This window comes from Passer domesticus, chromosome 11 (genome assembly GCF_036417665.1).
Source record: "Passer domesticus isolate bPasDom1 chromosome 11, bPasDom1.hap1, whole genome shotgun sequence".
Classification (NCBI taxonomy): domain Eukaryota; kingdom Metazoa; phylum Chordata; class Aves; order Passeriformes; family Passeridae; genus Passer; species Passer domesticus.
In genome coordinates, this window is record NC_087484.1 from 1,171,380 (window position 1) to 1,183,746 (window position 12,367).

Genomic DNA, 12,367 nt, shown 5'->3' on the forward strand with positions numbered 1-12,367 from the left:
AGCCCCTTCCCAGCTCCCTCAGCCTCTCCCGGGGCTCCATTCCCTTCCAGCTCCCTCAGCCTCTCCTGGGCTCCATTCCCTTCCAGCTCCCTCAGCCTCTCCTGGGCTCCATTCCCTCCCCAGCTCCCTCAGCCCCTCCTGGGCTCCATTCCCTCCCCAGCTCCCTCAGCCTCTCCCGGGGCTCCATTCCCTCCCCAGCTCCCTCAGCCTCTCCCGGGCTCCATTCCCTCCCCAGCTCCCTCAGCCTGTCCCGGGGCTCCATTCCCTCCCCGGCTCCCCCAGGATCCCCGGGATCAGCCGTGAGGAGGAGGCCGAGGTGCTCGTGGTCTGCTCATCCTCCTCACAGGGTGTGGAGCAGCGCCTTGTTTTGCATCAGTTACGGTCATTAATAAACCTCCCCCCTTTTGCAAACACGTATTTTAGAAAGGTCTCTGCAGTACGTTTGGTTTTCACTCTTCTTTTCCTGTTATATTTTGGGGCTTCAGAGTCTGTAACTATCACCAAAATAGCGGGTTTTTAATAGGAATAAAGCATTTAATTGTGGACTGTTTTATGTACAGGTTCATGACTCAGCAGGGATCCTGGCTGTTTGGAAAGGACATTATTTATTATTTGCTTATTTGGAATAGTTCACCCTATTTTCCTGGCCCTTTGACAACCTCCCCTCCTATAACCATGTGCTGTACAATTCCTGAGATTTTAAAAACAATTTTACACGCAATAAAAAAATCTCACCACCCACCTGGAACAGACTTTGGAGCTGTGATAACAGAGCCAAAAAAAGTCCTAACCCAAATGCTGGTGCTCTACACCTCTGCAATGGCAAAAGCAATTTACAGCCGCGGAATGCACTGGAGGTAAAAGGAATAGCAATAAAAGGAGAGCTGGGAAAAGCTGACTGTGACCCTCGGCCTACCCTGCAGTGAAATCCGGGGCTGGGTGGTGTTTGCAGGAGGCAAACAGCACTTTCCATTTCCCTGCCAGGTACCACCGTGTGCCAGAGGGGCTGGAAAGGAGCAAAAAAGTCATGGAAGCAGCAGGTGTCAGCGCAGTGGAATTTGCCCTTTTTTTTTTTTTTTTTTTCCATGCACACACCCATCATTTATTGCTTTTAACGCACTCCAGTTTTCCAGGTTACCCTTTGATATTTCAAAAAGCTGGAGAGATTTGTACTTGCTCTCCTTACGCAGCTCAAGCCGTTTTTAACCAATCCTTGATGTTTTTACGTGAGTGTTTTTGAGCTCGATAAGGACGAGCAGTGCCTTGTCCCCTCTGTTGCCAGGACACTGCTGGAAAAGAGCATCAATCAATAATTGCTGCTTGAGTCATGATGAGACATTAACGAGCCTGCTTCTCCTGGAGCCTTTGGCCTGGAGCTCTGCAGGCCGTGCAAGCTCCTCTTCAAATAATTTGTACACAAATGTAAACTGATTTTGTCCTTCCAGGTGTCTGATTGCAGTGAGAGATACCAAAGCTGAGTGGCAAAAAAAGGGAAAAAAGGAAACACCTCATGGAAAGCAAGTTTTGAATATCCCAAACTCTCTCCTCTGGTGGGCAGTGCCTAAATCCCCTCAGGATTTACACACTTGGCAGCAAATGTTTCCCAGAACAAAATACAAAACGTTTCTTAGAAAATTACTATAAATTACAGTGCGCAATTACCTTAACAGAGAAGAAAGGATTATTTTGGGAAAATAAGAATCTGTGGTGACAGAAAAATCTGATTTCCTTAAGAATGATGGGTGTAAGAAAGCAACGTCACAGGAGTACAGGCAGCAAAATATTTTGACATGAGCTGATACCTAACAGTTTCTGCTGTCATATCAAATAGACGAGACTAAGATAATACAACTTAGATCAAGTTATTGATCAATTTATTCATTAAATTCTAAAATCTCCAAAGTAACACATCAGTTGAAAGGTGTTAGTTTCTTTCTTTTTTTTTTTTCTATCAAGCATTTAGGAGATTGACTTTAATTCTTCATGCTAAATGTGATAAATTAACTGAGAATCTGGAATTCCCTTCCACCTCAGTCATAAAAATCTGCATTATCAGCTGGAACAGGACTTCTGATGGCAAGCACAGCCCCCGCGTGTGTCAAGTACTGGGTTTGCATTGATAGAAAAGTTTGGTGCCAAAAAAAACTTGGCAATGGGAGTTATTCCAGCTGGATAAACAGTGTTTTGCACTGCCAAATTATAACTTGAAGAGAAATTCGTTAGATACCTTTATGAAAGATTTATAGAGACTCCAATTCCGGGCTCTGAATTAACAGCTCAGAGGAACAAGGAGGATTATTTGAAATCGTTCCCAGAGGGTGAGTTCTTTAAGCTCTTACTCACTGGTTTTGAAAGAGAAAAGAGGAACTGAGCAGTGGAGTCACACCCTGCAGTTTGCCCCGTGAATAACCGGGTGTGAAACCAGGGCAGTCGGGATAGCTTGGCTGAGAATGCTTCTCTCTTTCAGCTCAACTGAGCCTTCACCTTCCACTCCCCCAGTCCCTCCCTGCCTTGGTTTCAGCGGAATTCCTCTCACTCATTTCTCATTTACTGCAGTGGAGGCGCAGCTGGCGACTGGCTTAAGGTATCGAGAAACGATTTAAACATTGTTCACGTATGAAAGCAGGTTTGTTTCAATTATTCTGTCATCTAGAACGTAAAATTCACTGTAGAACTGGAAAATTTCTGCTCTAAAAACCTCATACTCAAGGCACAACGTGTTGCCTTTTGATTTCCCAGTAAATCTGTATTTTTGTGAGTGTTATACAGATTTTTTTTCAGAAGATTTAGGGCCTAAATGAAGCCTGTTTCTCTCAGTTCATGAGTTTATGGACTCGAGGCTTCAGGTTTCCCATCACAACACACACAAATTGCTTCAACTTCCACCAAAGGTATTGGGAAAACAAGGAAGGAATACTCACCGTGTATTAGAATTAGTTTTTCCTACAGACTGATGTTCACCAGCTCACCTATCTGCAACAGTAGTATTAATAGAAACAAATATACACATATAGCAGTTTGATGCATTTACAAACTGAGCATCAGGCTTGAAATCACCGAAGTTCAAACCTATTTTCCAGCACATTTAGACACACTGGTATTCCAGCGCTTTTCCGCACGTGGAATTTGATTTATTGGATCTTATCAAGGCCCACTGGGGCATAGATCAGCAGCAATACCGACCTTTAAGGTGGATCCTTGGGCTTCTCTCTCTGCAGAGGCTGGGTGCGAGCAGCCTTAGCCCTTCCACAGGGTGTGTCCGTGCACAGGATGGCTGTGAGCAGCTGGAATTCTGTGTGAGCAGCTGGAATTCTGTGAGAGCAGCTGGAATTCTGTGTGGGCAGCTGGAATTCTGTGAGGGCAGCTGGAATTCTGTGTGAGCAGCTGGAATTCTGTGTGGGCAGCTGGAATTCTGTGAGGGCAGCTGGAATTCTGTGTGGGCAGCTGGAATTCCGTGTGAGCAGCTGGAATTCTGTGAGAGTGGCTGGAATTGTGTGAGGGCGGCTGGAATTCTGTGAGAGCAGCTGGAATTCTGTGAGGGCAGCTGGAATTCTGTGAGAGCGGCTGGAATTCCGTGTGAGCAGCTGGAATTCTGTGAGAGTGGCTGGAATTGTGTGAGGGCGGCTGGAATTCTGTGAGAGCAGCTGGAATTCTGTGAGGGCAGCTGGAATTCTGTATGGGCAGCTGGAATTCTGTGAGAGCGGCTGGAATTCCATGTGGGCAGCTGGAATTCCGTGTGGGCAGCGCCGGGGCGTGGGAGGACGGCGTTGCACTGCAGCGGTAATTGCCCCACAGCGTGACAGCCATGTGGTGACATCTCTGCTGCCTCGTGGCTGCCAGGGCAGGTGGTTTCTGCCGTGCCCCAGGTTTGACTCAGCGCTGCTGCTGACACCCGAAACCGTGAAGGTGTGACAGGAACAAACAGGCTGCTTCATGTCCCCGCTGGCACGGCCCGTCCTGGGCGGGTGGCAAACCCTTCTGGCCACCTTTGGGAACGGGGAGAAACGCACAGCCAGCCTGGGTGACATCCCCTAGTGCGTCACCCGAGATCCCATCTGCCCCAGTGGAATGCTGGGGGTCCCAGCTGGGGTAGGAAAACTGGAAAACAGCAGCTGGGAGAGATGATGGTGGGGATGGCCCAGGCTCCCAAACCCGCTGTGCTTCAGCGAGGGGCTCTTGCACACCACATCCTCCTGAAGGGGAAAGGCCTGAGCAGGGAACGTGCCTGGTTTGCCCTTGGGTGCCATCCCCTCCCGTGTCCGTGGGTGTCCCCACGGGGCAGGTCAGGGTGCTCAGCTGGAGCAGGTCACGGCAGAGCCACTGGCACACAGGGGACGCAGGAGAACAGGCTGTATCCTGCAGGCTCACGTCAGGGACAGATATAGCTCCGGCTCTGCCAGGAGCACGTTTGTCACTGTGACGAGACCCCTGAACTATTTTTAGAGCTTTCCTCATGAGTCTGCAGCTTTGTAGGACAGAAAAAGAAAGATGAGGCTGGCTTGGCTGGCCGGGCTTACCCAGCTCTTGAGGGGCAGGAGCTGAGGAGTGTGTGCCAGCAGGGACAAGGCACCTCCAGGAGGAGCTGAGGAACATGGGCATGGATGAGGCACCTCCAGGAGCTGAGGAACATGGGCATGGGTGAGCCACCTCCAGGAGCTGAGGAACACATGGATGAACCACCTCCGGGAGCTGAGGAACATGGACAAACCACCTGCAGGAGCTGAGGAACACGTGGACATGGACAAGGCACCTGCAGGAGCTGAGGAACACATGGACATGGACGAGCCACCAAGTGCAGTGTCTGGTTCTGTCGTGACTGTGGCACTCAGCCTGCACAGCCCAGCATCACCTGTGCTCACCTGGGCCAGCAGGCTGAGCCCAGGTGAGCAGTCCCGAGCTAAATCTGTTTAAGATGGAAGAGCTTTCCCCAGGAATAGCCTCGCTGCTCACAGCATTGGGAGCCTTGGGGTGTTTCCTGCCCACCCAGACTGTGTTAGCAGCGCTGGCACGGCCCAGAGGGACACCCCAGTGCCAGAGGGACACCCCAGTGCCAGAGGGACACCCCAGTGCCAGAGGGACACACCCCAGTGCCAGAGGGACACCCCAGTGCCAGAGGGGGACACCCCAGTGCCAGAGGGGGACACGCCAGTGCCAGAGAGGGACACCCCAGTGCCAGAGGGACACCCCAGTGCCAGAGGGACACACCCCAGTGCCAGAGGGACACCCCAGTGCCAGAGGGACACACCCCAGTGCCAGAGGGACACCCCAGTGCCAGAGGGACACCCCAGTGCCAGAGAGGGAGACACCCCAGTGCCAGAGAGGGAGACACCCCAGTGCCAGAGGGACACACCCCAGTGCCAGAGGGACACCCCAGTGCCAGAGGGACACACCCCAGTGCCAGAGGGACACCCCAGTGCCAGAGGGACACACCCCAGTGCCAGAGGGACACCCCAGTGCCAGAGGGGGACACCCCAGTGCCAGAGGGACACCCCCCAGTGCCAGAGGGGGACACGCCAGTGCCAGAGGGGGACACGCCAGTGCCAGAGGGACACCCCAGTGCCAGAGGGACACACCCCAGTGCCAGAGGGACACCCCAGTGCCAGAGGGGGACACGCCAGTGCCAGAGGGAGACACCCCAGTGCCAGAGGGACACCCCAGTGCCAGAGGGAGACACCCCAGTGCCAGAGGGACACACCCCAGTGCCAGAGGGACACCCCAGTGCCAGAGAGGGACACCCCAGTGCCAGAGGGACACCCCAGTGCCAGAGAGGGACACACCCCAGTGCCAGAGGGACGCACCCCAGTGCCAGAGGGACACCCCAGTCCCAGAGGGACACCCCCCAGTGCCAGAGGGGGACACACCCCAGTGCCCTTGCTGTGGGGCAGGAGCGCAGGTGCCTGTCCCGGGCAGGCTGCTGGCACAGCCTGGCTGTGAGCCCCGAGAGGCCCCGTGTGAGCACACCCAGCCACATCCTGCCGCTCGGGCAGAGCTGTCACCAACCCCTCTGATGGGACCTTGGGGCAGGAAACGCGCAGCAGCCCGCGGTGCCGGCAGGTGCTTCCCCCGCGCAGACACGGCGCTGCAGAGACGCTTCACCTCAAGGAAGTACCGAGCGAACCTGTCACCGCTTTACCATCTGCACATTCGCATTTCCCGGCCCTGATCAGCGCGGGTGAGGGTGAGGCGAGGGCAGCAGGGCAGCGCCGTGCTCGGCCAGGGGAGCCAGGAAGGCTCCTGGGGGTTCAGATCTGCTCTGCAAGGGCTCCCACACCCTCTCCCGCTGGGTTTTTGTGGCCACAACTCACTGCTCTGCAAGTGAGGAAGAGCTCCTTTTGTGCATAAATGAAAAAAAGCTGCTTTAATATTAAACAAGTGGTTACTTCTGTCATCCAAGTGTTAAAATACCAGTTGGCAAAGCAAGGAGGACACAGAGCAGAGCGGGGATAGAGATGTGCCAGATGTCAGCTGGCCCCTTCTGCCCCTGCAGGAGTGAATTCCTGTCATGGTCTGTGAGCCCTTCAAGCGTTTCTTCACGGCTTTGCAAGTTTGTTCTGCTTTTAAAGCATTTTCAAGTGTCTCCTTCACTTCAAGAGGTCTTTTATGCTATTTTTTTTCCTCCTCAGAGAATGATTCACAGCAGAAAGATCAGGGCCATCAGGTCCTTGCCTCTTCTACTGCTCTGACTTTACTCCTGCAGTTTCTGAGTGACCTCTGAGTCAGTGGCTGCAATAAAACATGAAATTCTGTCCTTGGGGGAGCAGGGCGGTGCAGAGAAGCAGCACAGCCTCGCTGAGGTGTGCATTACACTGACACGGTGAGCTCAGCAGGGCGTGGGGAAGGAATTCCCCCTGGCAGGGCCCTGGCACAGCGTGCCCAGAGGAGCCGTGCCTTCCTCTGGAGCACCCTGGCACACTGCAGGTGTCCCTTTAAAGGCCCTTCCAAGCCAAACCATTCCGGGGAAAAGCTCATATTGTACCTCAACTTTCAAGGATGTGAAACAGCCTTTAATTTTATATCTTTGTACTATTTTTTTTTTTTTGACAGACTTCGCTGTAGTGTAGGGTTAACTAAAAGCCAAAATAGAATTCCATTAAGGATTTGCCGGTGGTGAATTTCACTGGCTTTGTTTAAGTAAGACGGCAGTCAGTATTCGTGGGCTTTTTCAGGGGGTTGTTTGCCATCTAGTGGGTTGTTGGGATTTTGCAGAAAAGCCTCAGGATGGTTTATTTTTGTGTCACCCCCTCCACCACGGGATGGGCAAAAGGAACACGAACAGCAAAAGCCTCCCCAGGAAAGGGAGGGAAAAATCAAAGTGAAACTACACGGGCAAGATTTTCCTTACTGATGTAACAACAGCAATATTGAACACACCCAGATATTGCCACTGACAGCTCACGAGCCATTTGTAAATAGAATAAATTGGTTATTCGAAGTAATTAGTTGTAGGTGTCATCAATAAGCTCTCCATCCCCAGAGCACCAAGAGAAAATTGGCATTTCAGCACACAGAAGGTGTGCATTGCCAAGGTGTACTGGTGTGTAAATTTAGTCTGGGGTATCCATAGCTTAGAATATTTTCAGTTCCTGTTAGTTAAGGGAATTGCACGAAGGAATAAAATTAATTTTTAAAAATCATGTTAATAAGTAATTTATGAGGATTGGGAAGACACTTTGTTTAAGGAGTGACAGAAATAGGGATTTCTGCCTTTATGAGCAAAATTGCCCCACAGTGTACAGGATCATAAATTAGAGTAAGGCTTGTCATTAATATAAATCTCCTTTTAGTCAACGTTATTGAGTAGTTCTGACACTCATTTTTGGAACAGATTAGAGTCTGAACTAGGGGATTCTTAAAGATGCTTTAGGCCTTCTCTAGTTTCTGAAAACACTCACAATATAATTTTCTAGTATTTCCCTAAATTATTAAAAACATGGGGTTTGGCAAGTGTATGTAATAAAAAATGCTCAGCAATCTCTGTAAAGCCTTGTCCAAAATTCAGGTGAAAGAAATCCTGTGTAATAAATTACTGAGCATTTCTTGTGCAGGGCCCTGCACCCAGCAGGAGGCAGCACTTTACTGCAAAACAACCCAAAACTTCAAAACTTCTGTGTGTGACCTCAGCTAAAACTCAATTTTGAGGTGAATTAAACTGGAAAAAAGCATAATAACACCCGCGGTCCGGTGCCTGTGTGCAGCAGCTTTGACAGAGGCTGTGCAGAGTCGGGAGTGGCTCCTGCACTGCTGGTCCTCCCCAAGCAGGGAAGGGAGGCCAGGGGGCTCAGCCCCTCCAGGGGGAGGGTGGAAGCTCAGGGGTCTTTTAGAAGGGAAATCCCACATTTCTCCTGCGCTAGCTGCAAATAGGACTGTGCTAATACAGGGTGATGTCGGGTTCAAAATGTGTCAATTCTGATTTTGTGGCCCTTTTGTGCCTGCAGGTATTGCCAGGAGGGCTGGAAGAAAGGCTTCTGACCCTGTGGTGCAGCAGAACAAGACTTGTGGTGGTTCTACCCTCAAACTGTGACAGAAGCCTGCCCTGATGCCACAGGGGAACTCCAGAAGGGATCAGCAAAATTCAGTTGCTTCCTTAAAGCCCATTTGCATAACTCTTTATCAAGAGAAAAGTCACAGTTTTCCATAATCACAATTTTTACTGCGCTGGAGCTGAATAGAAAAGCTGGATGGCTCAGCCAGCTGAAAGAGCCAGAACCTCAGCCATGCACGGAGCAGTTCTGGCTCTCCTGTGCCCACACCACACCAAAATAACCAATTTGGGATTTCAGATGGGTGGATTTCACAGGCTGGGCTCCCCCAGTTATTGATTGCCCATCCCCTCTGTGTCTGGAGCAGAGCAAGGCTGTCCCCAAAGCTCTTGGCTCCTTTGGGTGACACCAAGCCCAGGTGCTGGACACTCACCTGCTTCCCCTGCAGGGAGGTGGGACCAGCTGGGACCTCCTGAACCCCAAACGTGGATATGAGCAGACATCCTGCTCCTGGAACTCTTCTCAAGGAGTCCAAGACCAAGCCGGCCACACCATGGCTTTCTCCAGGTCACCACCCAGCTGCCAGCACATCCAGGAGCTTCAGGGGTCAGAGACAAGCATGTTGTTCTTTTAGGTGGACTTTTCCTGCTCCCCATTTTTGGCCTGTGGAACCAAAAATCTCCCCACCCAGCAGTCCTGAGCCTCAGTGTCCTCCTTCCATCAGCAAATGCTGCTCATCCTCTCCATGCCCACGTTATTTATCCCTCTGCCACCTGCACGTTACTGCCCAAACGCCTGCAGCTGGACCTCTGTCAGCACAGGAGCCAGGCACTCTCCTCTGTGCCCACCTCTCCAGGAGCTCAGAGAACCTCGTGTGCTCCATGATTAATGGGGATGTTCCAGACAGCTCTGGCAAAGTCCAGCTGAGCACTCTGCAGGGCTGTTTTCCCCCAGCCACGTTCTGGGATGCAGTGATGGCTGAGGGAGCGAGAGCCGTGTAACCTCACACATCAGCCCAAATAGAGGAAAGATGTCTCCATCAGGCCTGTCAGGGTTGAGGCTGCCCAAACAATCTGTGAGTGTTTAACAAGCTGCTGAAAACCACTGGTGGACAAAAGGCATTTCTGGCATTTTTGGTTTTCGTGTCAAGCTGAGTTCTCTACCCCAAAATGTAATGATCCAAACAAGATGCACCTCCCTGGACTTCTGCAGTGACCAGGCCCGGTGGGAGCTGTGGCTGCAAAACAACATCAGCAACAGCCCAAAGGTGTTAGAGGACACTGTGCTTCCATGATTTCCCTGGTGCTGGCATTGTCCTGCTCCCTGCTGGCTGGGACACAGAGGCACTTGATGGAACCAGCAGCTGTCCCTGGAAGTGTCCCAGGCCAGGCTGGACAGGCTTGGAGCACCCTGGGACAGTGCAAGCTGGGGACCAGGTGGTGTTTAAGGTCCCCTCCAACCCAAACCATTCTGGGATTCTGTGACTCTCTGAGCTGAGGCACAGTCATGGACAGCTGGAAAAACAGACTCTGCTGCTGCCTAAACACCACCTGCACCGGAGCAAAGGATCCTCACACTCGTGTCCTTCAAAGCAAGAACAACACCCTGGTCACGAATGTTTTCCCTGGGCTGGAGGCCCCGCAGCTCAGCCAGCCTGGGCTCTCTGGTCCCTGCTCTGCCCTGGGACACGTGGCTGCTGTTTCCCCAAGGAAAGCTGCTTCCAGCACAGGCAGCCCCGGAGCCTTTGCCGGGAGCGCTGTGGTGACGCAAAGTTATCCTTTGCAAACTCCCTACAAACAAAACCCTCTCTCACACACATCTTTTCCACAAAGAGCTGCCAGTGAAAACCAGGGGATTTTGCTCCTAACCCCGAGGCATTGGCGTTGCTTCTGTCATCCTGGATTCTCAGTGACCTTTACCCACGCTCTGGGTGGTGGAACCCCATCCAAGGCGGTGGCTGAGCAGTGCCCGGGGTGGCTGTGGTGCCACGGAGCCCAAGGAGCCACCTGCTGTGGCCCTGCCAGCAGAGCCACGGCCTGCCTGGGAAGGACCCCTCGGACCCGCTGTCCCCATCCATCCCCTCCAGGACACACGGCCACCAAGGTCCACGCTGATTTTCCTGCTCAGGAGGAGCCGGAAGGGAAGGGCAGGGGCAGAGATCAGGAGGCAAATCTTGGCTCTCAAACAATAGCTATTGTGTAAATGTATTTTTACTTCTGTCCTAAAAAAAAAAACCCAAGTGATTTCGGTGTGTCCTGAAAATTGCAGTTACTTAAATGCCAGGATTTTTGTGGAATCATAACAGGGTTTGGGTTGGAAGGGACCCAAAGACCATCTTGTTCCACAGGCAGGGCCATCTTTCTCTGTGCCAGGTTTGTGCAAACCCCACTGAACACTTCCAGGGCTGGGGAGTCGATATCCAGAGAAGATGGACACAACATTTATATTACAGTGTCCACATCTGTAGAAGCAAATAAACCTAAATCTTTTGATGTCCTGAGACTGTGTGAGAGCTGTTAGGGCTGCCTGGGGAGTCTCCTGGAGGGGCTGGGATCACTGGGGTGGGATGGAGACCCTGGGCTGGGGCACGGGGTCCTAGGTGGGGGTCCCAGGTGGGGCCAGCCAGGGACATGCATGTCCTGGCAAAACCAACCCCAGCACAAACTGTTTTGAGAGTTCCAGGTCATTTCAGTGAAGCAGTCAAATGAATCAAGTCTGATTTTGCGTCTTTCTTTGCCTAATTAGACAATGGGGAGATTTATGGAATAATTGAGCCAACTCAGTGTAGCTGTAATTTGACATCTAATTAATCAACGTCCCGCTCCTTCACAGGTGCAATATAAACCCCTCCTAACTGCTGCAGGCATGTCTCTATTGTTTCTCTGGAAAACATCCCCAGTCCACCCCCATTTCTTGTTTGCTCCTGCCACTGGAGCACAGAAGCTGCAGGAATTCTGTCGTTGCCCCCAAACAGCAGAAGAGACCTTGCTGGGTGGTCCCATCCCCCAGGTCCCTCGGGATGGCCTCGGTGCAGGCTGCTGGAGGCACAGCTGCCTCCTGATGCTGCTAAAAGTTTGGGAAGCAGCTCTTCTCACCAAAATGCTGCTGGCTGCCAAGCGGGGAGGTCTGTCAGTGGGGGGGAGGGATTGTGTTCCTGCAGCTGGCCGAGCCTGGGGAGTGCAGGAAGCTGCAAAGGTACCACCAGGACACGCAGGGATCCAAGGAAAACCCTGGCCCTATTAGAGTTAATAGGAGTTTTGCATTTGACCTCAGCAAGGTCAAGGATTTTACCCAAGGAGTATTAGTCATCAGCATCGGGATGAATTAGAGGACTTGTCAACAAGAAGCAGGCAAGGTTAGTCCCATGGGTGGCTGAGCTCGGAATTGGAACGGCTGCAAAAATAATGTCCAGCTTATTCCATTTATCCCCGTGCTGCCTGCGTGCAACACCTCAGCATTCCCTGCCTGCTCTGTTCCAGCCCATCAGACACGCTGGGGAACGCTTTGTTTGGGATGGAGCAGGGAATGTGGGGTAAAATTTCCTTGGGAAGCTTCCCGGAGCTGGGCTCAGCTCTCCCAAAGCAGCCCTGGGCAGGCAGTGCACAGCCTATGGCTCCCATTTCCAGGAAATCCCATCCAGCCTGGGTCCCCCTGGCAGCAGGGTCCAGCCCAGCAGATCCCTGGGACTGTGTGCATTGCACAGCTGGAAGGCAGCGCTGCTCCCGCCCTGCCAGGGACAGCTGCTCCCCTGCTCCGTGCCCCTGCACCAGGGGAGGTGACAAAGCCCGAGGTGTGGGCCAGCCCTTCCCTGCCAGAGCCCTGGGATTGTTCCCAGCTGAGCCCAGTTTTGGGTGCTCCTGAGGCCACGCTCTCACCCACACTCGGAT

The 12,367-nt window shown here is 52.3% G+C and overlaps 1 long non-coding RNA gene across 1 annotated transcript; it reads right to left on the reverse strand.

Moving 5' to 3' along the window:
• Nucleotides 1-6,343: 6,343 nt before the first annotated feature.
• LOC135278512 (uncharacterized) lies at nucleotides 6,344-9,299 on the reverse strand. The gene is made up of 2 exons (XR_010345999.1): nucleotides 8,914-9,299; nucleotides 6,344-6,723 (listed from the first exon to the last, which is right to left on the reverse strand). It is a non-coding gene; the product is annotated as an uncharacterized LOC135278512 (long non-coding RNA).
• Between the last annotated feature and the right edge of the window lie 3,068 nt (nucleotides 9,300-12,367).